Raw genomic sequence first — 25,068 nt, 5'->3', positions numbered from 1 at the left:
GGACATTATGAATGGCTGATTAACGCAGCTCAGAACTACCGGGAGCCTTCGGGCAGGCACGTCCATCCTCTAAACCGTGGCAGCGAAATTAAGAGCAGTGACCACAGCAATCTGCCATCAGGAACTTAATGAATCTAGCCGTGGAGGAGAAACAGTCACCAAGTCCAGCCAATGGCTTCTGTCATCAAGAAGATTAAAATGACGAAGCCAAGTTGGACGGTTCATTCGTGCGTCAATTTATCTCCTTCACTGACTCTCCTCACGTTTTGTTTTCAGGGACGATGAGCCAACACCACGCGAGAAACGTGCTGACTTGAGTCATTGAAATGCCCACGTCAACGTCAGAATTTGCCCCATGCAAGAACATCAGCCTCTGCTTCGGAACTATCGAGATCCTGACGTTAGAGTCAACGCCATTAGCCATCAGGGACATTAAAACCAAAATATGCTGCTTTGCACTTGCAAGAGTGGTTATAGTTTTTGCAAAGAGAGATATCGTCAAGCATTTATGAGGACGTGAAGAAACAGGGACCCTTGTCCTCTGTCGGTGGGAATGTTGAAGGGTGCGGACACCTTGGAAAGTATGTCGGCACTGTGTTTCGAACTTGAACCCATGATTACTACCCGACCCTGCTATCCCACTCATGGGTGTACCCAACAGAAGTAAAAACGTGTGGTTCCACAAAGACTTGGAAACCAACGCTCCCAGGACCATGATTTCTACAGCCGCGACATGGAAACAAGCCAAGTGTCCATCAGCAGGTGAGCGGACACATAGAATGCCGTCCACCCCTCTGATACGATGGTATCTCTCCGTAAGGGGGAAATCCTATGCTGATGAACCCCACGACCTCAAGGACCCTCAGGAACGTTCTTCTCGGTGGAAGGAGCCAGTCGCCGAAGCCCACATGATTTCATTTATACAAATTGTCCAGAAAAGGGAAATCTATAGAGACAGAAAGTAGATTAGTGGTTGCCTCGGGCTGGAGGTGGGTGGCGGGGGAGGTCAGGGCACTGGCTGCAAAGAGGCCTGTGGTTTGTCTTTTTGGGGTGGTGGGAACATCTCAGAATTAGATTGTGGCGATGTTTGCACAACTCTGCAAATTTACTGGAAAGCATTCAATTATTTATTCAAAAAGAGTGAATTTCACGGAGTGGAAACGACGCCTCTACAAAGTTGTTTCCAAAAATCAACACGTAGGCGTTTCGTGGGATTTTTAAATTCCTCCCTGTGTGTTTCACAGTTTTAGGGCAAAATCCGTTTGTTCTGTGGTTATCCACCGAACTCCCTGGAAAGTCCTCCTACACAGCAGGGACGGGGACTGAGTCTTCAGGGTCGAACCCTGCACAGAGACAGAGACGACGTCATCCCTGAAGAAACCCATACAGGGGCAGGAGGACTCTCTGGACAGGGTGACCCCGTGGTTCTTGGCATTGACGTCGACTCGGGGCTCCTTGTCTGGACGGAGCTGGGACTTTATCTCACACACACCCAAGACGACTCTTGTCTCTCTCTGGTCTACGGCAAACAGGCAATACTCGTCCAGGGACCGACGGAGGTCACCGTTTTGGTTTCCCCACATTCAAACACGTGGAGAGCTTGGCCCGTTCTCTGAGGAACCGAGTCAGCTTTGGTGCCTGACCACCTCAGAGATACCTCTCCGAGACCCTACACAAGCAGAGCTCGGCATGGAAAGATCCGGATAGTGGACCGCACGGTCCCCCCGCCTTCCTGGGCCAACACACTGTATCGTCTACGTGGTCAGGTGGCTTTACGGTGAAGACCGCCACCCAGACATCACAGCACACGTCCGGGTCATCTCTGCACGCTCGAAAGCAAAGGAGGAGACTGTGATTGTCCTTTTCCCATCTTAATAACGTCCTTTTCCGCGTTCTTTAATTTTTAAAAATGGGGGTAAAACACACGTCATCTAAGAGGTGCCATCATAATCATGTTTACATACAAGTCGAGTGACATCGGGCCCATTCAAACAGTTGTGCGACCATCTCCACAAGCATCTCCAGAACGTTCCATCTGCCCACCACGAAGCTCTGCCCTGATCAGACACTGTCCCCATCCGCGTCCCCCAGCCGCAGGCCCACCGTCTACTGTCTGTCAGTGTGGATGGGGCTCCGCTACGGAGCCCGAGTACGTGGAATCAGGCAGGGCCGGTCCTTCCGGGTCCGGCTGATGTCCTCCAGGCCCAGCCACGTCTCAGCGGGTGCAGCACGTCCTTCCCCGTGCACAGGAGACAGCAACGTGCACCTGCAGGTCCGTCTTCCAGCATCTAGGATGGTGACCAATCAGCAAACGGTGTTTTGTTGTAGGTGCCTGGACGGACTCGCACAGAGAAGCCCCTATCAGACACCCCACCCAACAGGGCTCGGACCTCCCAGAAGAGCCAAGGGAAAGGCCAGCCCTCTCTTCGGGCACCTTCCATCTTTCCTACGTATTCACATAAAATCCTCCCTCTCCCTCCCACACACAAAACCTCTTCCGGCCAACAAGCCATAGCAAATCCCTAAAATGTACAATCCCGTCGTCTCCTTCCATCAAAGCCCGCACCCGCACTGGACGCTCTCTGTCCTGTCAGGGCCCACAGTGCCCAGGAACCAGCCACACCGCTGGCCACGCGGCGGGCCCCGGAGGCAGGAGCCGGCCCTCCGGGAGGGAAGCACACGGCCCCGTCAGCCAGCGTCGCCGTCGCTCAGGGACCCTGCGTCCCCGGCCAGCCCGTGGGGCCCCTTTCTTGGGAGATTAAGACCCTATTTGTTCCCATCATTTGCTGCTTCATCGCTAATGGGCCGCCGCTCGGCTGCAAAGCCGTCTTCCTGACAGCACGTGCCAAGGATGATTAGAGGACCCGCGAGGGACGCTCGCCCGAGCCCTCCGTGCGTGGCATCTAATCACGTCCCCGCAGACAGCTCGGTCCTCCGACCGCCGGCTCCTGCTCCGCCGGCCCCTCTCCCTCCCCGCGTCGGGCTGGAAACGCGGACACTCCAGGAGGACGCTGAGCCCGCCCCGTAATTCTCCGTGACAAAAACAAAGAGGAGAGGACGTGTTTACCTGATTGCTGACACACGGGCCGGACGGCTCCTCTGCTCTGCATTAGGTCCCCACGACCCCGCACCAGCCCCGACTCCCAGAAAGGAAGCGGCCACCATGGTACTGTCCTAAAACCAGCGCAGACCTCCGGCCCCGCCGGGATCCCTCCCGCCTGGTGCAGTCCCTGTGCATCGCGGAGAGGCAGAGGGCACGAGAGTCACCAGGGTCAGCTCCGCCGCAGGCTCGGGGTGCTCGCGGCAGCCCCCCACGTCCAGGGACACCGTCCCGGGCACCTGCAGGCTTTCCCTCCGTGGCCAGTCACTCCTGACAGCTCTTCCCAGGTCCAGCCTCCGAGGTCCCAGGACACGGATCCCCGTCCAGACCCCACGGCAGCACTGGCAGATGGACGTGCTCCTTCTCCCCGGGGCCAAGCGGCAGCCCCCGGTTTAGGGGTCCACCAGCCTCTGGTTCACTGGACGGAGCTCAGGGCGAGATCGTGGGGTCACAACCGCCCAGTCCCAGAGCGTGTCTGGGAGTGTCCGTCCGTCCAAACAGCAGAGACACGGTCTGGTACCAGGCGGTTCCTGTTCTCAGACGGCCCTGGGTTCTCCCCTCACGGCCAAGAAAACCCCCAGCAGAAGGCTCTGGGCTGCGGCTCTGAGCCCCGGGGACGGGACAGATCCAGCTGCAAAAGACCCTGAACTCTTGGGGTTGGGGGGGCTGGATCTTCCCCCGGAAAGCTGTGCCCTGGGGGGGACGAGACCTTCCCCGTGCTGTGTTGCGGCGTCCAAGCGGACGAGTCCTCAGGGTCACTGTGGGCAGAGGGTGGCTAAGCGCGGCGGATCCCAGGCCAAGCAGCTCACGTCCCGCAGGCTCCTGGGTCGGGTCGCGTCTCAGCCTGGACCCTGATGCCCACCTTGCTGTCCGGCTTCACACACACACACACACACACACACACACACACACTACTGGCATTCCCGTCCAAGGGGGGGAAAACCTGTTTATTTTCCATAATGTGTTGCCTCCAATTAGGATATACTGCCACCGCCTGGTGCGTGGACGTGACCTGAGGGTGTCCCAGCCAGATGGGTGGATGCAGGTTCTACCACTGGGGAAGCAAGACGCCCGGGCACGGTCCACGGAGACACACTGACGCGGCACGAGACTGGGCTTACGGTCAGTGGAGGGACGGATCTGAGGACACCAACCCCAGCACGGGCAGCTCTCCGCACCCAGCCCTGCACCAGAGGGTCCCCACGGCTGGGCTCAGCTGCCCCCCGAGGCAGGGGTAAGGGATCGTCCTGCCACGCGCCTGTTCCGGTCACCAGGACCTGCAGGAGGCCGTCGTGTCCCAGCGTGTTGGCCCGAGCGTCCTCCACGGCCTTGTACACCGGTTCCCATCACCGAGCTCCTCCTTCCAGGAAACGAGCCCAATCGAGAACGCGGCCCACGTTTTCCTCAAGAGAGACATCCAGGACCTAAGGGTCCTTCTTGGTGCCACCGAATCCCTCAGGGCAGAGGCTCTCCATGAATTCTTCTGTAGGGCCATGCTCTGGTCTCCAGCTCCCACCTTGATGCCCCGGCGCCGGCCGGCCAAGGCCTCACCTCGCCTGCGACCAGCCACCCAGCTGTGCAGGACGTTCCCGTGCTGGGCGGCCAGAGTCGTGACCACAGGCCCGGTGACTCGAGTCCCAGGAACTCATCGTGCTCCTTTTGTGGAGACTGGAAGTCGGAGATCCGGGGGGGCAGGACCACTGAGATCCAGGCGGGACACGGCCAGGCTCCCTCCTGAGGCTCCAGGGGAGGCTCCTTCCTCCTCTTCTTGCTTCTGGGGCTCCCGGCGTCCCTGGGCTGGTGGCCGCGTCCCTCCCACCTCGGACTCCGTCCTCACGGGCTTCTCCTCTGCGTCTGCGTCTCCAGTTCTGTCTCTTACGAGAACACGCGTCATTGGCTTTAGGGCCAGTCCAGTGAAGTCATCCTAACTTGATTATGACTGGACACAGGACACGATTTCCAAGTAGCCCCACGGGGCGTGCACGTCGTGTGAGGAAGGGGCTCCAGCACCATCGGCCCAGCCGCCCTTCACGCCCGTCCGCAGAGCTGAGGCACCGCTGGCTCTTGCCGCCCCGGGAAGCAGCGCGGACACTCCCAACCCCGGGAAACCTGCCTTCACCCCGACCCCATCAGGGTGCACGGAGAGGGCCTCACGCCGTCTCCAGCCCTGTGTCCTCGCCGACCTGGAACCACGTGGTCATCTCCTCCACCACAGCCGACAGCTATCGTGGCTGCTCCCCAGCATGACGGCCGCCTTCCCTCCGTCGTGCCGCACGCAGCAGCCCACGAACACGGGGACCCTGATGATCCCACGGCGTGCAGACCGTGCCAGACGCGGTCCCCGTAAGGTCTGCGCTGTGTCGCCCACGGCAGACGGACGACGGGGCCGGCGGTGGGGCACGTGGTGATACTCTCAGACGTGGCCGCCGTGGCAGACGGATGGAGGGGTGTCCACGCCCTGATTCCCCAGGACAGGGTGTCCAGTGGGGAGTCAGTACCCGCTTCTTTGTACCACCGGAGAGTGGCCCTTTGCCGTGGCCTCTGTGGGACACCGCCACGTGTCTTGTGGGAGAATTCACTGTGAATCCCCAATGCCGGCACGTTCCGCTGCACCAGCGTGTGGGTGTCAGAGCCGCTCGTTCCGCTCCCTCCCACCTGGGGGTCTCTGGCTCCCGGGCCTGTGGCTTCCTCGGCCAGTGGACCCAACCCACGTGGACTGGCCAGGAAAGGCAGCCCCTGGTCCTCACGGTGCCTTTCCCGGACAGCCGCACGCAGCCCAGGGACGGCTCTCCCGTCACAGACGGCGTTGGCCGTGAGGGGCGGCCTCCGGCGTTTGCATCTGGCCCCGTCCAGCCCCACGCCTGGCCACCTTCCAGCTCCTTCTGTCAGCCATACACGTGAGCACACGGCCTCCCCCACAGGACGCGGGACACAGCAGCCTTCCCGGGACACACACGTTAGGGACACCCAGGCGGGGACTCCTGGGGACCAACGTCGGCCGCCCCCGAGAAGAGTCAGTGAGTCGGGCCACCTGGTGGGACGACCCTTCATCGTTGCCCACTTTTCTCAGATTATGTTTGCACATTGTGAGCCGGTCCCTGTACCAGACAGCCCCGGTGAGGAGCGGGACTTACCGGCCTCCTCATCACAGAGGAGATTCCAGGAACCGTGAAGATGCTGGTCCTCCTGATCAGAGAGGACGCGGTGGGGACTGAGAAGATGCTGGTCCTCCTCAGCACAGAGGATGTAGTGGAGATGGAGAAGACGTTGGTCCTCCTCATCAAAGAGGACAGTCTAGGAACTGTGACGACGCCAGTCCTCCTGATCAGAGAGGACAGCCTAGGGACCAAGAAGATTGTAGTCCTCCTCATCAGAGAAGATAAGAAGATATGGTGGGGACTGAGAAGATGCTGGTCCTCATCAGAGAGGATGCCTCTGGGACCGAGAAGACGCTGGTCCTGCTCATCACAGAGGATGCGGTGGGGACCAAGAAGATGCTGGTCCTCCTCATCAGAAGGACGCCCCGGGGACTGAGAAGATGCTGGTCCTTCTCATCACAGACGACGCTCCAGGAACTGTGAAGACACTGGTCCTCCTGATCAGAGAGGACATCCCAGGGACTGAGGTAAGACGCGGGTCCTCCTCATCATAAGTCGTTGTTTACATCCGTCCCCATGTTCACCCCGAATCTCACGTGAACCCCGTGACTCAGCATGGGTGTCGTCCATACAACGTTGAGAATCTGTAACCTAATTATCCCGAGCCTCCAGTTCCCAAGAGGAGTTCCCAGTGCCTTCTTCTGACCCTCCTTTGTGTGTGCCTCATTCTCTTTGCTCTCCCTTCGTTGAAAATAACTCTTTTTCCATCCGACTATCTTCTCTTTCCAACACCGGCCCGCAGCACGGGCTCACGCGTCACTGTTTTCACGTGTTATTCCGCCGACACAAACCTGCTAGAACATTCTGTGTCATACGTCAGCGAAACGGGGGTGGAAACATCTCGACTTACTCCGAAATGCCTCCCCTCCCCTAACACGACCGTGAAGAATTTTCTTCTCCCTCTTACTTTGTGGGTCTCCTCCGTTCTATTCGAGACGGGACAATAATGCCTTTTACCTTCCTCTGAGCAACCCGCTCAGCGCTGCCAGCCATTTGCTATGTCTGGTGTTTGTTCCTACACGGCCGATGGGATCTACAAAGACGCACCGTCCTGGGGCCACACGCGGCACCCAAAGTCCGTGAGCTGTACCGGTTCACCGACTCCCAGGAACGTGCTCACGGCCGCTGCGTGTAGGGCTGCAGATTCATTCTGCGTTCCTGGCTTTCCGGTCCCCGTGGGATCGACCGTCCTGGCCCCTCATGGTACCAGCTCAGGATGGCGGCCAAGCAGGCTGCCCTTTGCAGGTGTGCGGGTGGGAGCAACGTGATCTCTGTTTCAAAGGTAGCCCTCCACGTCTTCACCCAAGCCAACTGGTTTAAGGAAAATTCTTTAACCCGTTGGAGGCGTTGGGCTCTCCGTCTGCCTCATCTTCCCCTCTGAGCTTCCCACCCAGCAGGTCCTGCCTTATAACTATAGGGACCGAGCCCGAAAGGAGCCTCCATGACTTCCTGGGAACCAGGGGCAGACCCCGGCCCCCAGGCCCGCCTCTGGGACAAAGGGGCATCGTAATGCCACCCTGTGGAGCTGAACCCGACGGACTTTGGCTGGAAAGCCGGCGCCACCGCAGAATTAGGACAGGAATGTTCCCAGCGGTTGCCCGGGGAAAGCATCATGGAGGCTGGGCTGGGCTAAGAGCCGCCCTCCGCGAGGCTGGTTTGCAAAACACACTCGGCAGGACTACGTGTCCTCAGGAAGCCCAGCCCTTCCGGAGGGTTCCCGACCCAGACAGCAGGGCGCTGAGGCCCGACCGGGGCCGCCCCCGGGGACGTGGACGCCGCGGGTTGGCCACGCGGCCCGCCCGAGCTCCGCACGCCTTTCCGTCAGCCCCGCCCGGCCACCGCGGCCGGACCTTTCCTTTCGGCGTTTCTGTTTTTCTCTTCTTTATGCTCCTCCCGCCAGAGCCGTTGGGAATGAGGGATGCCTCAAATCAGCCGCGTCATTAGTGCCGCCCTTCCTGGCCGCCCCCCTGTCCGGGTTCTTGGCACCGAGTGTATTAGTTTTAAGGCATTCGTGTAGTTTTTCCTTCGCCGGGAGATACGGTCCCGAGAGGCAAAGGGACAGACCTAACGCGGGCCGAGGGTTCGTGCCGCCGGACCCAGCACAGACGCTGCGTCTCCAGAACCGACGCGTCGTAAATACGGCGCCGGCCACACAGCGGACCCCGCGCCCCTTGCCTTCCGCCCACGACTCCAGCGGGCTCCCCCCTCCCACCGCCGGCGAGTCTCGACCTTGGGAGAAGATTTATAAGAGCCGCTCACCAAGGCAGGGTCCGGTTACAAGCATGTGCTTCTTTGGGGAACGCAGAGTGGGATATAATTATAATTTAGCCACTCGGTGCAGAGAAGCCAGTGCTCTGCGCCACCCACGGTTTGCTCCGTCAAAGACCTTTAAATTGCTTCCCTTCCCTGCAGATCCAACCCGTTGGCCCCGAGGCGGGGCGCGGAGGATCCTGACGCGGTTCTTGCCCGGCCGCCGTGTTGTCTTGTCGTCCACGCACAGACGAGGCCAGAGAGATTCTGGCCGTCCGGGTAGTCATGTGTCCAGAGAGCCGGCTACGGTCGGGTTGGGAGCGAGGGTTGGGAACTCGGGTGCAGACAGTTTGGTCTTGCACGTCTATCCATGGTGTCCGGTGTTTGTGTTCAGACCTTCCTCACGCCGGGGCCCCCGAGGATCCTCGGATCAAGGGCAAGAATGTGCCGATGTGTACGTGCTGCCCATGCAGGCGTGGAGGACGCCCTCCGAGAGGTCAGACCAGCCTCCTCAACAAGAATGAACCCAACGATGGGACTGTGGATGGCGGTTCTCCAAGCCCATGCCATGGATGAAGACCCAACACCCAACACCAAGACCCAAGATCCCCACCCCCCACCCCCATGCGAAGGGTTCTTCTCTCTGCTCCTAATGACCATGTCCTCTTGGCCAGCGGGGCTGGTTCCATGACTCGGGTCCCGACGGGCCACTCCTTCCGATGCACATCTCCACACTCGTGAACGTTGTCAGTTGTCCAAAAGCTTGGGCGGCTCTCTGCAGAGTCCCTGGACCCCCCGAACGGTGAAGAACCACGCCGCCCATCTTCTTCCCGCCTCAACACTGTCCCAGGACGCTGTCCTGCCGTGGCTTAACTCTCTCCTGTCATTGGGCAAAGCAGCTTGACCGTCTCTTTTCAAAGCATGAAATGACCCTTTATTTTTAAAGATGCTACAAAAGTAAGCAAATATAAAAATAAAGATGTTGTGACAATGCGAGATACAGTGGACTCAACCCCGTTGACCGTGTCCTACGCGGCAGCTGAGACGTCCATGACCGGAACCATTTCTCCTCTTGGGCATGGCTGGGGAACTCGGAACCCAAATTCTGGACCAACTCACCTGCTTTGACGGGCATCCAGGAGGGAGAGTGACCGACGTGCCGAGCACCGCGTGTTGTATGTAAGAGAGACACGTGGGCCTGTGTCGAGGACAGGGGAGACGGGTTGGAGCATCGTCCCCGCCCCCGTGGGCCACGCTGAGCCTCCAAGAGAAGAACGGTGCCGCCAACGGACCAGCCCCTAAAGCCACCGAGAGAGAACGCGTCCTTGAATCCGCAGCGAGCCTCGCCGACAGACAGCGTGACCACGCGTGCCTCCCCCCGACACGGCTTCCGTTCCTCTTCTCGCCCGGAACACCAGTGTGAGGGAAGGATACGTTCGTCCCAGGACTCAGTCCCTGCCCGTGGATTTCCGGATGCGGCGCCTCTTCAGAGGAGAACGGCATGTGGTCCCCGTCCCCGAAAGGGCACTGCCGGCCCCTGTGTTCCAACCGCACGTGAAGCCACGGGCTCAGGCACGGACCCTCCGTGGACACCAGCCAGCTCTCCGTGGCGGCTGGGGTGCCCGTGGGTCAGAGCGCCGCCATCAGGCTCCTTGCTGGCCGTCAATGGGAGCAACACACCCGTTCGGGGGGGACCCAGCCGGCCTCCCCCGGCGACACCCGGATTGCCACGGCCGGCGGTGCGACCCCGCGGCTCACAGCCCCTGGCATCTCCTGGACGGACGCTCTGGCCACGTCCTCAGGCCCCACGTCCACGCCCACGAAACAGACGGTGGGCTCGCCGCTCCGACGACCGCGTCCGAGATCACGGGCGAGTCCAGACTTGCAAGTGGGGGCGACCGTGGGTGCCGTCGGCGCGTCTGAAACCAGGAACGTGAGGGACGCGTCTCATCCGCCCGGCGTGGGGACCTGACCTCCCACGGGACCGGCACACGGAGCGGCCGGCACCGCACCACGGGACGCACCCGTCCGGCCGCTGCGTCCTGCGTGTTTCCTGCGGGCAAGTGTATTGAATATGATTTAAACAAAGTAACTGTTTATGTAGTTAATACATACATTTATGGCGTTGGTATAAGTAAATACATTTACGTAGCTAAATAAATAGTTAAATAAATAAGCTCGTGTTTTAGGCAACTTGTATATGAAACAAATACATACAAAGTATACGAGAATATTTTATAAATTATTATTTATTTATTGTTTCACAGAAATAGCAAATTTAATGTGATTCACATAGTTATTACTTGTGTATTTAATGATTTAGGTGCCATATGTAAAAATGTAAATCATAAATGTATAAATGTCTATTATATGCTTTATATTGTGTTTTATATAGTATAAATATTTTATTTTATAATGTATTGAATATAACATTTATTGCTTTATAAAAATAAGTGTATTAACATAACTTAAAGTTTCTATTTATATGTTTGACCCATATTATACATACCTTGCCTATAAAATATAAAAATAAAAATATACATAAAATATATTATAGTTTATAATATAGTATACATTAAATTTACTGTTTTACATAAGTACATTTAATACAATTTAAATCAAGCTAATCATTATGTATTTTATTCATAGCATATTAAACTTTTAAATTTAAAAGTATACAAAAAATATATAGATATTTAAATTTATTATACATCGCTTTATATAGAGAACTACATTTAATATGACTGAAATAAAGTTACTATGTGTATAATCCACTCGTATGTAGTTAGTTAAAACTTGGTTATAAATATGAAACATGCACAACTCAATTATAAATATGAAAAATATATAAGATATATAAATGTCATATTGCATCATTTATTCTATATGATTTTATATAGATAACTGTATTTAATATGAATCAAATAAAGTTATTATTAATATATTGGACTCCTATGTAACAGTTATACAAAATATACAACATATGTACATATTATATCATTTATTCTATACTGTTTTACGTAGGGAAGTGTATTTACTAAGATTCAAATAACATCACTATTCCTACATCCGACCCGTACCCATGACTCAGCTACAAAGACAAAAGATACAATGTGTACACATTGTATCACGTATTTTACACTGTTGCCCACGGACAGGTTCGGGATTCGCACGACGCTCCCGTGTCCCTCGAGGACCCACCCTCCCCGTCACCCGCCGGTGAAGTGTGGCGGTGTGAGTGCGGAGGAGGGATAGAAACACATTTTAGAATTGATCGTGTATATGTTTTGCAGCAGCACGTGCATCTCTCAGGATTGAAACCGCCGGGTCAGTCCCTCCAGATTTCCGTCCCCTGACGCGTGCCACGCGCAGGAGTCACGTATGTGCAAACACACGTGTGCACGCGCCGTGACGAGCTCAGGTGGGCAGGGCAGAGGCTGGGTCCCAGGTGTCTTTCCACTTTTCTCAGCTCCTTTGGACCCTCGTACCTGGTGTTTTCTCTGCATCGTAACCTTGGCAGCGACGAGAACCCAGGCGGGTGTGACGGCCACGCAGGCTGCGTCACAGACCTGCCCCCCCCCCCGGGACGCAGCCCCGCTCGCCCCTCGCCGGCCAGACCGTGGCACCAGCGGCCGGCAGGGCGTGCTGGGAGGGTCTCACCTGTGGCACCTGCGACCACCACCGTCAGGGACCCTGCATGGGGTCATCCTACCTCCTCCGCGCTCGGGCGTCTGTCCACACTCTTCTCTTTTTTTGTGTAATTTCATTTAATTTTCATTCCTGCCCTTGGAGGAGCTGGAAACAGCTGGTCCTATTGAGCTGGGGTCCTCCAACCCCGAGGACCGTGATTAAGTTTCCCTTCAGCTGCTGCTCTGGGATTTTCCCGGCTGCCGCATGCAAATCACGCCCATTGGTATGCAAACGCCGCGTGCCCCCTCCTGGTCCCGCACACCTGGACCGGCCGGGGGCGCGCCCCAGACTGGCGTCTCTGGTTCGGCTCTGGCAGGGAAGACGGGGCTCTTGGGGCCACGGGAGTGGAAGTGGAAAGCAGCCCACTGGGGTACGTGAGACGCCGCGGGCTCGGCTGCCTTACAAAAATCAGGACACGGCCCCCAAAGTCCCAGCCCAAGGGGGGCTTGTCAGCAAACGGCTCTCCCACGGAAGCCCCTGCAGACGCGGCCACTAGAGGCCAGCTTCCTGGACCAGGCCTCACCCTTGTCCCGGGAACAGAAAGGAAAGCGTCCACGGCGGACGTCGTCCACGCCGTCTCCTGCGCGGGGTCTGTCGGGAGAGACGGCCACAGTGGACGGACATCAGGGCAGGGGAGTGAACACGGGAGGTGAAACCAGACGCACGTGGTGGGAGACGTCTGAAGCCCGAGGCCCAGGGGACAGGACGCAGACGTGGCCTGTCCGTGTGGGCGGCGTGGCACCAACACCCATGTACGAAGTTCGCGTCCCACAGGGCGTCCGAGCGGAACCACACACCCGAGTCCCCGTTTGCTCGCAAGCGTCATCGAGGCCTTGGACATCGTGCAATTTTAAGCACTTCTACACACGTCCCTCGGTGTGAAAATCCACGCACCCCGGGACTCCGTCGACCAGGCTCCTCGCGGGTCCCAGACCACCACCCCGACCTCGGTTTCCCCGGCAAGCAGACCCCCCGCCCCCGCCTCTCCTTTCCGAGGCCAGAAGCGGGAGGCTCGGGTACGTGCTGGATACGAACCCAATCCCAGCTTCTCCTCTTGACCATCGGGAAATGCACCGGACACGTCTGCCCTGTGGGAGCCCCACGGGGACATGTCCGCCCCGCACAGGTCTCGGGATGGCTCACGGGTTTAGCCCTAAACCCACGTGTGCCCGTCAGAACGTCTCTCAGCCCCCGCGTCGGGCTGAACCAACAGGAAAGCCCACACGCACCAGGCTTCCTTTTATTTTTTTGCTAAGGGGATGCTGCGTTTGGGGACTTCCTGCAGAACCTCAGAACGGTTAGGAAGGACCCAAGTGTGCCTCACGGTCCCTTAGGTGTGGACGGGGGTCCCGGGACAGGCTGCGAGGCCGCCCACATGCACAGGGCAACATCTGGACCTTGCTTGAGGAGTGTCGGGGTCAGGAGGAACGGTGTGTGGTCCCGCCGGCGGGGCCAGACCGCAGAGAAGCACGGGTTTGCAATTCCCGAGCCCACTTGTCGGCCGGCCCGCTGGCTGCCTTTTCCTGCGTCGCACACCCCTTCCCCCGTCCTAGGTCCCCGTGCACGTTCCGTCTTTAGCAACGGGACGCCGGCCTGGCCCTAGGAGTGGAGTCAGGATGTGGGTAGACCTGTTATCCATCCCGGTAAGTCGCAGGACGTGCCGGACAGATAATACCCCACCATTTGCCGGGGCTGCTCCGGCTTCCCCTACAGACTCCGCACAAAAGTCTGGGTTTCGAAAACCCACGTGGGCCGCGGGACGGAAGGACGCGCTTTCGGTGACCGCGGAGCTGGTCCGTGTCTGATCTGTGTGTTGCGTATAAGGCGTATCTCGGAGATCCCATCCGCTAGCTGTCCCCACTGTGTTTGCAGTCCCCGGAGCCCAGCTGTGGAGACAGGGAACTGTCACCTCCCCAATGAAGACGCCGGTGTCCTCGCCGACCTCGGGAGCCGACAGCCGGCGTGGACTTTGATCGGATTCTATTTGCCGCGTTTTGATGCGTGAAGCTGTCAGATCAAGCGTTGCTCACACGCGCCACCCCCCCCCCCGGCCCCGCCTGTCAGCCCGGACGGGCCGCGGAGGAAGCAAAACGTTCCCACCCAGACGGAGACACGCGTCTCTGTGCGGCGGCACAGGCCGGGCTCCCCTGCACGTGGCCCCAGGTAGGCGGGGTCCTCCTGGCCTGCGCGGTGCCCGTCCCATCGGTGTCTGTGGTTCACCCCGGGTCACGGCATGGGCCAGGTTTTCCGTGAGCGGCTTGGGCTCGCAGACCTCACCATTCCTATAGATTCTGGAGCGGACGGAGGAGCCCGGTGCACGCCTGGGAAATGGCTCCAAAGCCTGCGTTCTCACGTCCCCCCATGGAGACCCCGTCCCCATGGGCCGCCCCCACTCCCTGTCCCTTCTCCAGACCCTGGAACCATTCACCGTCCCTAACCTTAACCCGTTTCCCATCAAGGGGATCATGCACGACGGGACCTCACGCGTCTGCTTCTCTCGGGAGCATCGTGTCCTCGAGCTCCACCCACGGGGCGGCCGGGGTCAGAGCTCTGTTCCTGTTCGTGCCTGAGCCCTGCTCCCTGCGTCCACACACCTCCCGTTCATCCGTCCGTTGGTCCGTCGCTCGACGTTGGGGTCCTTCCACCTCTTGGCTGGTGTGGATCGCGCTGCTGTCAACACTCGCCCACAAACACTGTCTTGAGCCCCTTTCCGGTCCTCGGGGACCCACGCCCGGCAGGGAAATGCTGGGGCACACGGCAACCCCACGATTCAAGTTCTGGGATTTCCTCGAGTGTCGGCTCATTTCCGTTTTCCCCACGCGCCTCGGCGATCGCTTTTCTGCTGCCTGATTTCCTGGTCACAAACGGGTCCGTCACGGAGACGGCCACACCTGCCTCACCCTCTGGAGAGCCGGCTCCCGGCATCAGCAGGACCCTGCGCCACGGGGCACGACCCCCAGCACCAGGGGAGCCACCGAGGACAACCCTGAGATGGAACCGTGGCTATGGTTCCGGAGGGTGTGATGTGGGTGGGGAAGGCACAGGGTGAGGGAAAGCAGTGAGTCCCTGTGTGAAGCAGCACGAGCTCAGCCACCCATGCGCAGAGTGACCGTGGGGACACTGCGATTAGGCACCTGAGGTCTCCAGAGAAACAGCTGACCCCGTCCTCAGACATGCAGCTGCCCTCACGCCCCAGAGCTTGCAGGAAACTCCCTACCCACCCCACGTCACTAGACATCGCCAGAAGCGCCGGCCGGAGGGCAGAGCCCAGGGTGACGAGAGGCGGAAGGGAAACCAGGCTACGAAACGGGAGGTTCCCCACGTGTCAAACCTTCCCTGCCCTGTGCTCCAGGAAACGCCACGGCTATGAATTCCCGCACAGCCTTTGTGTTCCTGGACCCGGCTTCCTGCAGAGAAACTGTCCCCGAATGACTCGGACGGGACTCGGTGGTGCCTCCCATGTGTCTCAGACACGCCAGATACCTCAAATCCCATTCTCTGTGGCATCAACGGGGACCTGAACCGCTGGTCCCCACGGACCCATCAGAAGAAACACGTGTGGTCGGTCGTGGGTGCGGCTTCTCTTCTCCCCGGGGTATCCGCACGTGGCCGAACCTTGAGCTTAAACCAGGGCTGGGAGGCAGGACGGCCTCTTCGAAACGGTCATGCGTCAGGGGACCTCCCTGATCGGTGTGGGGTCACCCACAGGCTCATCTTGCCCCCACACCAGCTCCTTTGAGACTCACGCTGTATAGTTCATATTCTCCAAAAAAAAAAAAAAAAACAAAAAACAAAAACACACAAAAACACAAAACCCTGCTAGGCAGCTTGGGCAGAATGTGCCCCAGCAAAGCAAGACACGTCAGGAGCGAGGCAGGGGGGCATCAGGGAGCACCGGGGCCAGAGGGCAAGGGAGACCCCCAGAGGGGCCGGCTGGGGACAGAGCCCAGGACTGTGGTGTGGCCCCCGTGGGACAGGACAGTCAGTCTGGAGTTGGGGAAGGGAGCAGGGCCACGGCCCCAGGAGCCGGTACAGGGTTTGCACGGCGTGTTCACGGTAGACGAGGCACACGGCACCCCACCGGGTCTTGCTCCAAAGTGCATCATGTTTGCAATAATCCTGAGCCGCAGGGAAACCTGGTGACGGATACGGCAGCTTCCATACATCTCCACAGAACGCGGCTGAGGGGTCGTCGCTGATCCCACCAGGTCCTGGAGGACAGGCTCACACTTAGACCGTGGCCCCACAATGGCAAACGTACAGAGACGGGGGTGGACCCGTGATCTTGAAAGGACGTGCGTGGCTGTGAAGGGTCCGTGCGGGCGGGCCAGATACGTGTCCCGCACTTAGGAGCTGTCCTGGGGACGTCCAACATGTCACCACGGCTCCAAACGCACAGCACTCCTACCCACCGCGTGCCCTAGCCGGTGAGAGCGTTGAATGACCTCCGTAGACCCAGAAGATGCATGAGGGGACAAAGACACATGTTTAAACACCTCAAACGTCTTCACCGCAGGGGACTGTACCATGATCTCCATGAAATCAGATACAAATGCAGCAGCGCAACATTGTAACACATTTTCAGATGTCGTCAACTCTACGGGAACCCACAACAATCGCCACAAAACCAAAACGCAGACAAAAAATACTTTTAAACACTTGAAAATGCACAAGCAGATGCTTTTATGTGGCAGCTGCCGGCCCTGAACAAAGAACTCAGGAACGTCCTAGTTCCAACGACGGCACCGTCAACCGAAGAGCTGGACGCCGATGCCGTGCACCGGGACAGAAGGACAGACGGAAATGAAAGCTTCCGCAGACCCTGGGGTACAACGGACGAGGGGCCAGGAGGCCGGGGCCAGGCTGCGGTCATCAGGGAGGTCTTCATGGAGGAGGTGACATTTGCCGCAACGTTACATCCTAACAACGGAGACCAAGGAGAGAAGCCGGTACTTTATGGGGACGGTGTAATGCCCTGCGGGGAAGACACGGGATTCCTCTCAGCAAGGCGGCATGGCGGGCATCACTCATCCTTGGCACAAGCGTTCCTACAGTGCGTCCCAGGCGCCTGCATTCAAGGGTGGCCCTAAAAAAGACAGACACGACCCTACCCGTCTAGGGCGTCCCTTCCAACGGGAGCGGCGCAGTGAACACAGTGTAGGAGACACACACGGCGTTCCTGGCGGTGAGGATTCCCTTCGTTGTGCTGAAACAGGGCAGGCTCGATGCTGCCCAGGTAGGAGGAGGACTATTTTCAAGAACTAGACCATGACGGTCTAGAGAAGCTACCGCTCAGCAACGACCAGGGGGAGTTTGCAATAATCCTGAGCCGCAGGGAAACCATGTGAACATCTCTGGAGAGAAGCACAAGAAACAGCCAGTGCAAAGGTCCCGGGGCAGCAGGAATGTGTCTACAACCTCGAGGGACTGCATGTGACGTGGTGGACAGTGGGGAGGCTGGGGACCCACTTGTTCCCTGTCACTGCTAGAAACACCAAGAAAGGGTTTTCACCTTCCAGACTCTGTGTGCATCTCTAACCCCATCGTGGAACGGTTTCTAAATTTCATTCAGACCCCGGCTTGATTCCACCCACGGCTTTGTTTTGAAGGAGAAACATAAATAGACCAGCAAACCCCGTTTCTACCCACGCAGTGGCCCCGGCCACAGCCTGGTCTCGGAGGGGCACTTCCGCCTGGACGCGACCCCTCAGCCACAGATCCTGTATTTCGAGCACTGAGCCATGGGCTCGGTGTCAAGGACACAGACTCACCTGATTATCTTCCGGTCTTTGCTGTAAATGAGCAGATGTGATATTCTTGGGGCAGTTGTAGGGTTACAAGGACACTGACTGGGAACTCCAGACTGTCCCCATATATCTCTGTCCTTGCCCGCCCCCTTGTCCTGCATTATTAGGCTCCTGCCCTGCCTTTGTTGGCGGATAAACCCACAGGGGCGCGCGATAGACTAATTCCGCACCGTGCGCGGGGGTTTTCTCTTGCTGGTGCACATGGCACAGACTGGGACACACGTATGACGACCTGCGTCCCCCCGGGGTGTCGCACACAGACTTTCGCTGCGCTCCTGTTCCAGTGCGCCTGCTGAGTCACTGCGTCCCTCCCGCGCCCGACTGAGACATTTCCTGTCCTCCGCCCCTCGTGCGCTTAGCCGCATGCGCCCTCTGCGTGTCCACACGCGCTCCCTGCGTCTCACGTGCACGCTGCGATTCCGTGGGATCTCTTCACAGTACAGCCACTGCAACAACCCAGGATGAAAGCTGCCGTCTTCCTGGGCGCCCAGGGTTCCCACATATGAGCGACCACGGTGGCCACAGGCAGCGGGTTCAGGACAGACGCCCTCAGCCATGGGCATCCTGGCTCCTCCGAGACCGTGGCAGAGCCACTACGAGCCAGCACCCGGCGTCACCTGCTCCGCGAGACCCACCCCGGACTGTGCGCAACCCAGCAGCGAGACCTTGCCAACCTCGGTGCGCGAGCACGCACAACGGCGTGCGCTTCCATTCAGTGCGAAGGGCCGCGCTCTCCTCCGGTCCGGGGCTAGACGCACTTTACGTGGTGGACCGCCCATGTGTGTGTGCGTCAACACAAAACCTCCCCACCTGCGTCCCTGCCCCTGATTTATTTTATGTCTTTTGTATTCCCACCGTGTCTGACGTCTGGCTACCCGTGCCCAGCCACTCGGGACCATCAGGGTCGACGGTGCACCAGGGCAGGGGACTGGTTCTTGGCACAGTTCTAGCAGAGAGACGCACAGTGGAGCCAACATGAGGCCCCTGCCGGCGGCGGGTTAGAGAACACTTGAGGGTTTTTTACGTCCGCGTCCAGAAGGAGGAGGAGGAGGAGCGTTGAAAATAGGAAGTGGATAATGTTCATTCAGCTTCGGACGAAGAAAACACGTGGGCGGTCTGGGAAGAAATTCAGCGCCGGCTGCAGGGCCTCCCCCGTCATAAATCATGGCTACCCCGTGAGAAGCTTGGTCGCTGGGCTGGGCTTCTGTGTGTCCCGACACACCGAGCTCCCTAAGTGCCCAGGGAGGCCTGGGATTGCATTTCCAAAATGAACTTGTAACTCTCCGTGGACGCTGCGAACAGTGGGTCCTTTCTTCCCCTGGGAGCGCGTACCCGAGAGCATGGCAACAGGAGGCTTGTCCATCTCTGGTCCCCGGCGCCCCAGCTCAGCAAAGTGAGACGCCCAGAGGGCAGTGTTGAACGCATGTGTCCAAATGTGCGTGTCCGTATGTGCGCACACGGTGCGGGTAACGCGTTTGTGTGTGTGCACACGAGGAGACCGGAATGCGTGTTCCATGCATGGGTACGTGATGCCGGGAATGGGTACGCGATGCCCGAATGCGTGCGCACGTGCATGGGTGCACGGTGACAGAGATGAGTGCGCGGCCGGTGACGGGGCTGCGTGCGTGGGCCTGGGCGCACGGTGCTGGGAAAGCGTGTGTGGGTACGCGCGCATGGTGACGGAAATGTGTGCGCTTGCATGGGCGCGCGGTGACGCGAATGCGTGCGCGCGCACTGACAGGAATGTGTGCGCGCACGCATGGGCGCGCGGTGACTGGAGCGTATGTAAGGCGGGTTCTCCGCGACGGTGTTGAAAGGCGAGCGTGCTTCCCGATCAGGGTGCCGGGGAACCTGTGAGAATACTTAGGGGCGCGTGAAAGCAGTGTGCTGCCGGATCAGCTGTGCTGTGCTCCGACGGTCCCTCTCTCCAGGGCACATGCACGAGTGTCTGCCGGGCGCTCCCAAGCACAGGTCCCTGGGCACCTGCTGTGGGGGCTTCTCTGGGCACCTGGCTGGGACAGGAGAGCTGGTCCACACCTGCGCGAGGGGCACGGACAACCTTCCCGGTGCCCATCTTATGGTAAAGTCTGCAACTCTCGGTTTTCATGAGAGATTTGCATGTGGATGGAATTACTGGGTTTTTTTTTTTTCTCTCTCTCTCTCTTTCTTTTTAGGTGTTCAGTGGAATCTCGTGGGGACGCCAATTGGCCCAGAATTTTTGCTTTCAGACAAGGATCATGATGGGGCCCTGCTTCTGCATTCTCTGTAACGCAAGGCTGACTCTGGCTTTCCGTGTCTTCACCCATCGTTGGGGTGAGGCATATTTTTTCCAAGGATGTGGGTCGGCCGCCTTTAAGTTCCCAACTGTATCGCTGGAAAACTGTAAGTTTCTCCTGTAGTTTCAATTTACACTAGCTCTGAGGTCGGGGCACGATTGATGAGGGCCTGGTTTTTCGTGGCACCCTTTATCGAGCTGTACGTGGGTGTGGGTATAGGGCACGGCTGGGTGCAACCGACAAGTACACACACCAGCCCAGCGTTTGGGAGAACGTGGGTGAACCTGCAGGCTGGAGGCACCGGGAAGCGGGAGCCTCGCACGGAAGCACGAATCCTATAGGATTCCCGGGACACGAGACTCCTTCTTCCTCTTGTAGAAATCAGCCTGTTTTACCAGAAGCTGCCGCGCTTCTGAGGGCGTCCTGGGCACCCACGCACCAAGGACCGCGTGTGCCCGGCGTGATTTGGATTTGTCCTTCCTCTGTCTTCTTGACATGAACACTCAGACCGTGAGCTTTTCCTCTCCCCTAGAGGCACAGAAGACGGACCTGCCGGCCGCTCATGCGAACTCACGGGGCTCATGGAAACTACCAGAAGCAGGAGTCGCAGGGCTGACAGGCGGTGCTGCTCCTTGCAGGGGGGGGGGGCTTGGACGGCTCAGGGAGATTGGGGGAGCAGACACGCAGCCTGCAGGGAGTGGCCTAGGGGGCAGGCAAAGGGTTCCCTGACACCGATCCTTTGCCACATAAGGAAAGTCACCCTGGCGGTGACCCTGGCCCCTCCTGGGGTTTCCCACCAATGCCAGGGGGAAAATGAGGGTGTGGCATCCACAGCCCCACACCCGCTTCCCTCCTGTCCACTCTGGGACAGGAAGAGCTGCCTGCCCGCACCACCATGAGGAGGACCCCAGTGGCTCCCACCTGGCAGGTCCCAAATCCACACTGGGACGGCCCACGGGGCCCCGGGCCACGCCTTCCCTCTGCTTCCTCCAACTCCAATAATCAGAGTCAGGTACGGGTCAGGGCAGACGCAGCAGTGGCCTCTGGGCACCCTCGGATGAGACCTCCGGGGCTCAGTGCAGAGACCTCCTCCTCCGGGACCAGCTCCCTCTCTGTGTCCACCGGCCACGCGCAGGGCTCAGTAGCGCGGATTTGGATTCCCATGCGAGGAGCGGGGTCCAGCCCGGAGGTGCTCACGTCTGGGCTCTGTGGCTTTCCCAAGGTCACTTGCCCTCTCTGGGCCTTGCCTCCCTGAACCAAGGACAGCAGAGGCGCTGAGCTCCTGGGCAGATGCGCTGGACCCGTCACCACCACAGCAGCAGAGCCCTCCGAGCTGCCTGCGGCCCCCTCCTCACCGCGGACCTACTCGCCTGTGGCGCCCGCTGGGCCCTCCGCCTCCGCGAGGTCAGGTCCACCTGCACAGGGACGGACACCCCTGTAATTGTCCGCAGGCGCCTCTGGCCGGTGCGGCGCGTGAACCAATCCACTCAGCGAGGGCTACAGGCAATGCAGGGCTGGGGGTCCTACTCCCTGCGACTCCTCCAAGAAGGAGCCCCGCAGCCGGGAGGAAACAGGGGACCAGCTTGGAGGAGGAGGCGCAGGTGCGTGGGACGCGGGCTCCGGCGTCTGCATCCGCGCAGTGCACTCAGTCAACGCGCGCCCGGACGCAGGCCCCCGACGGAGACGCGCACAGACCGGGACACCCGCCGCCCCCAGACCGACGTCGGCACGCGGCCGTGCTCGGCAGACCCGCGGTCTCGGAGCCAGGAACAACGTCCCCGCGGAAAACCCGAGAAGAAGAATGGGCCCGTGTGTGCCTCCCGCAGCACCGGCCGACGTCACCAAACCCTCTCCCGGGGACAGCCGCGGCGTCCTGGTTTCCGATATTACCCCGCGCACCATCCGACGGGGGTCGTTTGCATAATGGAGGGGGGGCGCGCAGGAGCGAGGCGAGCCCCTGACAGGAAGACAGATGGGCCCATCACGCAGGGATACGGTGACACGCCTGCCCCTCGGGGCTCCTGGGGATCCGCCAGACGCACCAACGGGGGTCGTCCGCATCCAACTTTAAAATAACAACAGAAAGCCGAAGCTGCACATATTGAACAAAATAAATTGTTTAGAAGTGAACAGAACAATAAGTATTTAGGGGAAGCATATAAATCAAACCTTCAAAACACATTAACGCCTCTAAAAGGGGGATTCAGGAGGAGGGTGCAGGCTGGGGAGGGGTGGGGACCACCGAGAAGGGGCGGGAAGACACAGCTGCTCACGTGTCCCCACTCACCCTCCTGAACGTGTCCCTGCGATCGCTCTGCTCCTGTCCCCACACGCAGATTGGAGCAGTGGTGCCGTGCCTTGCTCCGGGAGGAACTGCACTCCAAACGGGGAGTCTAGCTGCGGGAAGCCACCTGGGACACAGGCAGGAAGGATTCCAGGAGGCTGGGCACCCCCTGGACATGCCCTCCGAGCGCCTTCCAGCTGCCCCGGTGCGGGGGACAGGGGCCATGCGCCGGGTCGGTGCACCGCCAGACAGTCATGCATCCACCTTCTCGCACTCGGGGCTGGTGGGATTGGGGACGGTGGCCGGCAGTCTCGTAGGGGAACGGGTCACTGCATGGAGGGACAACTCTGAAGGAAGCCGGGAAGCGGACAGGGGCACAGATCTGTCCACGTACGTCCAAGCCTTTGACCTGTTATTTCTTTTGTTGGTTCCGACCCCCACCTGTTCTGCTGCCGGCCACGTGTGTACCTTGGGAAGGCTTCCCAGGCTCTCCAGAGGGCAAAAGCTCTCAGGGTGTCAGTCACACCACCCAGCAAAGGACACACGTGCCACCCCCACCACGGGTCCCCTTGCCCTGTAGCTCATTCAGAGCCTGAGGCTACTGGGAAGGAGCAGGTACAGCGAAAAGTCTAGAATACGGTGTCTGTCTTCCTGCCACACAAGGACGGGTCCATCCATAAAGGAAATAAATGTCTGTTTGTGGACACGTCCACGTCTCCTGCAAAAGGGTGCGTCTTGCAGTTGTGGGCAGGCCCAGCCTGGGCTCAGACCTGTGGAGACGAGGCAGAAGAACCACCTCCGAGCTCACACATGATGACACCCGTCACCCCCAACCACAACACCCTTATTCAGGAAGCAAGATCCCTCTAAGCATTGGAAAGCCCTCAGGGTCTACAGGCAGAGCTGCATGAAAATTCTGCAGCTCAGTGAGGACCAGCACTGTGAGCAGAACGCAGGCTTCCTAGGACATGTGGGGAAAGGCAGCAGATACTGGGGACAGGAAAGTTCTCTAGCACGGTGATAGACGCAACAGCAGGTAACCTGTCTGTGTCTCAGGAGGACGCATGTCGAGGGCACTTGGGTTTACGACGTGTTCCTGGTGCGGCTCAGAGACCCTCCAGTGGCTCCACATGGAGAGCAGTGGCCCTCGTTCTCCTGCGCAGACAGGACCTGACCTGAATCAAAGTGTCTGAGGACACGGAGCAGGGAGATGCTGCCACCTGTGTATGTTTGTCACACATTTGTTCTTTGTCCCTGTGTTTGTTTAGGATTTCCTTCCCAGCCCCCAAAGACACCTCGTTTAAGGTATGTCCTCGAGGCTACATGCAATGAGATGCCAACAGTTCCATCACTCATCTTGAGTAAGTGGACAGATACAGAATAGGTAAAGATAGATGGATAGTAGGTCATCGTGGGTAGGTAGGTAGGTAGATAATTGATAGGTAGAAAGATAGATATGCAGATAATAGATTGATATCTCGATGGAGAGACAGAGAGATGGATGGATGTAGAGACACATGGATGGATGCATGATGGATGGATGGATGGATAGACACAGATGATAGATGATACATGGTTGTGTGAATGGATCGATGGATGGATTAATAGATAGATGATGGATGAAGAGATATGATAGATGGATAAATAAATAGGGTGATAGTAAGATAGATGATAGATCGATATGATGGGTGGAAGAATGGATGGATGGTTGGATGGATGGATGGTTGGATGGATGGATGGATGGATGGATAGATATGGTGGATGGATGAAGAGATAAGAAGATAGGTAGATAGCTGATAGATAGGTAATACATGGGCAGATGGATACACAGATAATGAGGGGCACCCTGGTGACTCAGGTAAGAATCTGCCTTTAGCTCGGGTCATGATCTCAGGGTCCTGGGATGGAGTCCCACGTCAAGCTCTCTGCCCAGTAGGGAGTCTGCTGCTCCCTTTCCTGCCCACTTGTGCTATCACGATCTCTCTCTCTCAAATAAATAAATTAAATCTTTTAAAAAAAGGTACATAGATGTTGGATGGATGGATAGAAGTATGGCCGATGGATACATGGATAGATATGATGGTAGATGATTGATAGATTATAGATGGATGGATGGATGGATGGATGGATAGACATAGGGACAGATGGATAATGGACGGATGGACGGATGGATAAGTAGATGATGGACAGGTGGACAATGAGATGATTGATAACTAACAGTTTAGACAGATGTGGATGTTAACGGATATGGACAGATGATAGTTCGTAGAGATACACACACAAGTCTGAGAGCCTCACAAAATTGTTCCCTTCACACAACAGCAGGACCAGACCCACCGTGGGCTCCAGCCCTTCTGGAACCCTTCTGACGCCAACCACATCTCGGGTGCAGCAGGGAAACCCACCCGTGAGCAGCGCCCAGAAGTCCATGAGGGCAGCGCAGATGCCCCAAGGCACGGGTGACACACAGCCGGGTTTCCTGACCTCCCACATGCACGTTTCC

This window comes from Mustela putorius, unplaced genomic scaffold (genome assembly GCF_011764305.1).
Source record: "Mustela putorius furo isolate JIRA1106 unplaced genomic scaffold, ASM1176430v1.1 tig00003836_pilon_pilon_pilon, whole genome shotgun sequence".
NCBI lineage: Eukaryota > Metazoa > Chordata > Mammalia > Carnivora > Mustelidae > Mustela > Mustela putorius.
The sequence above is the reverse complement of the archived record's forward strand: the minus strand, read 5'-3'. Positions refer to the sequence as shown.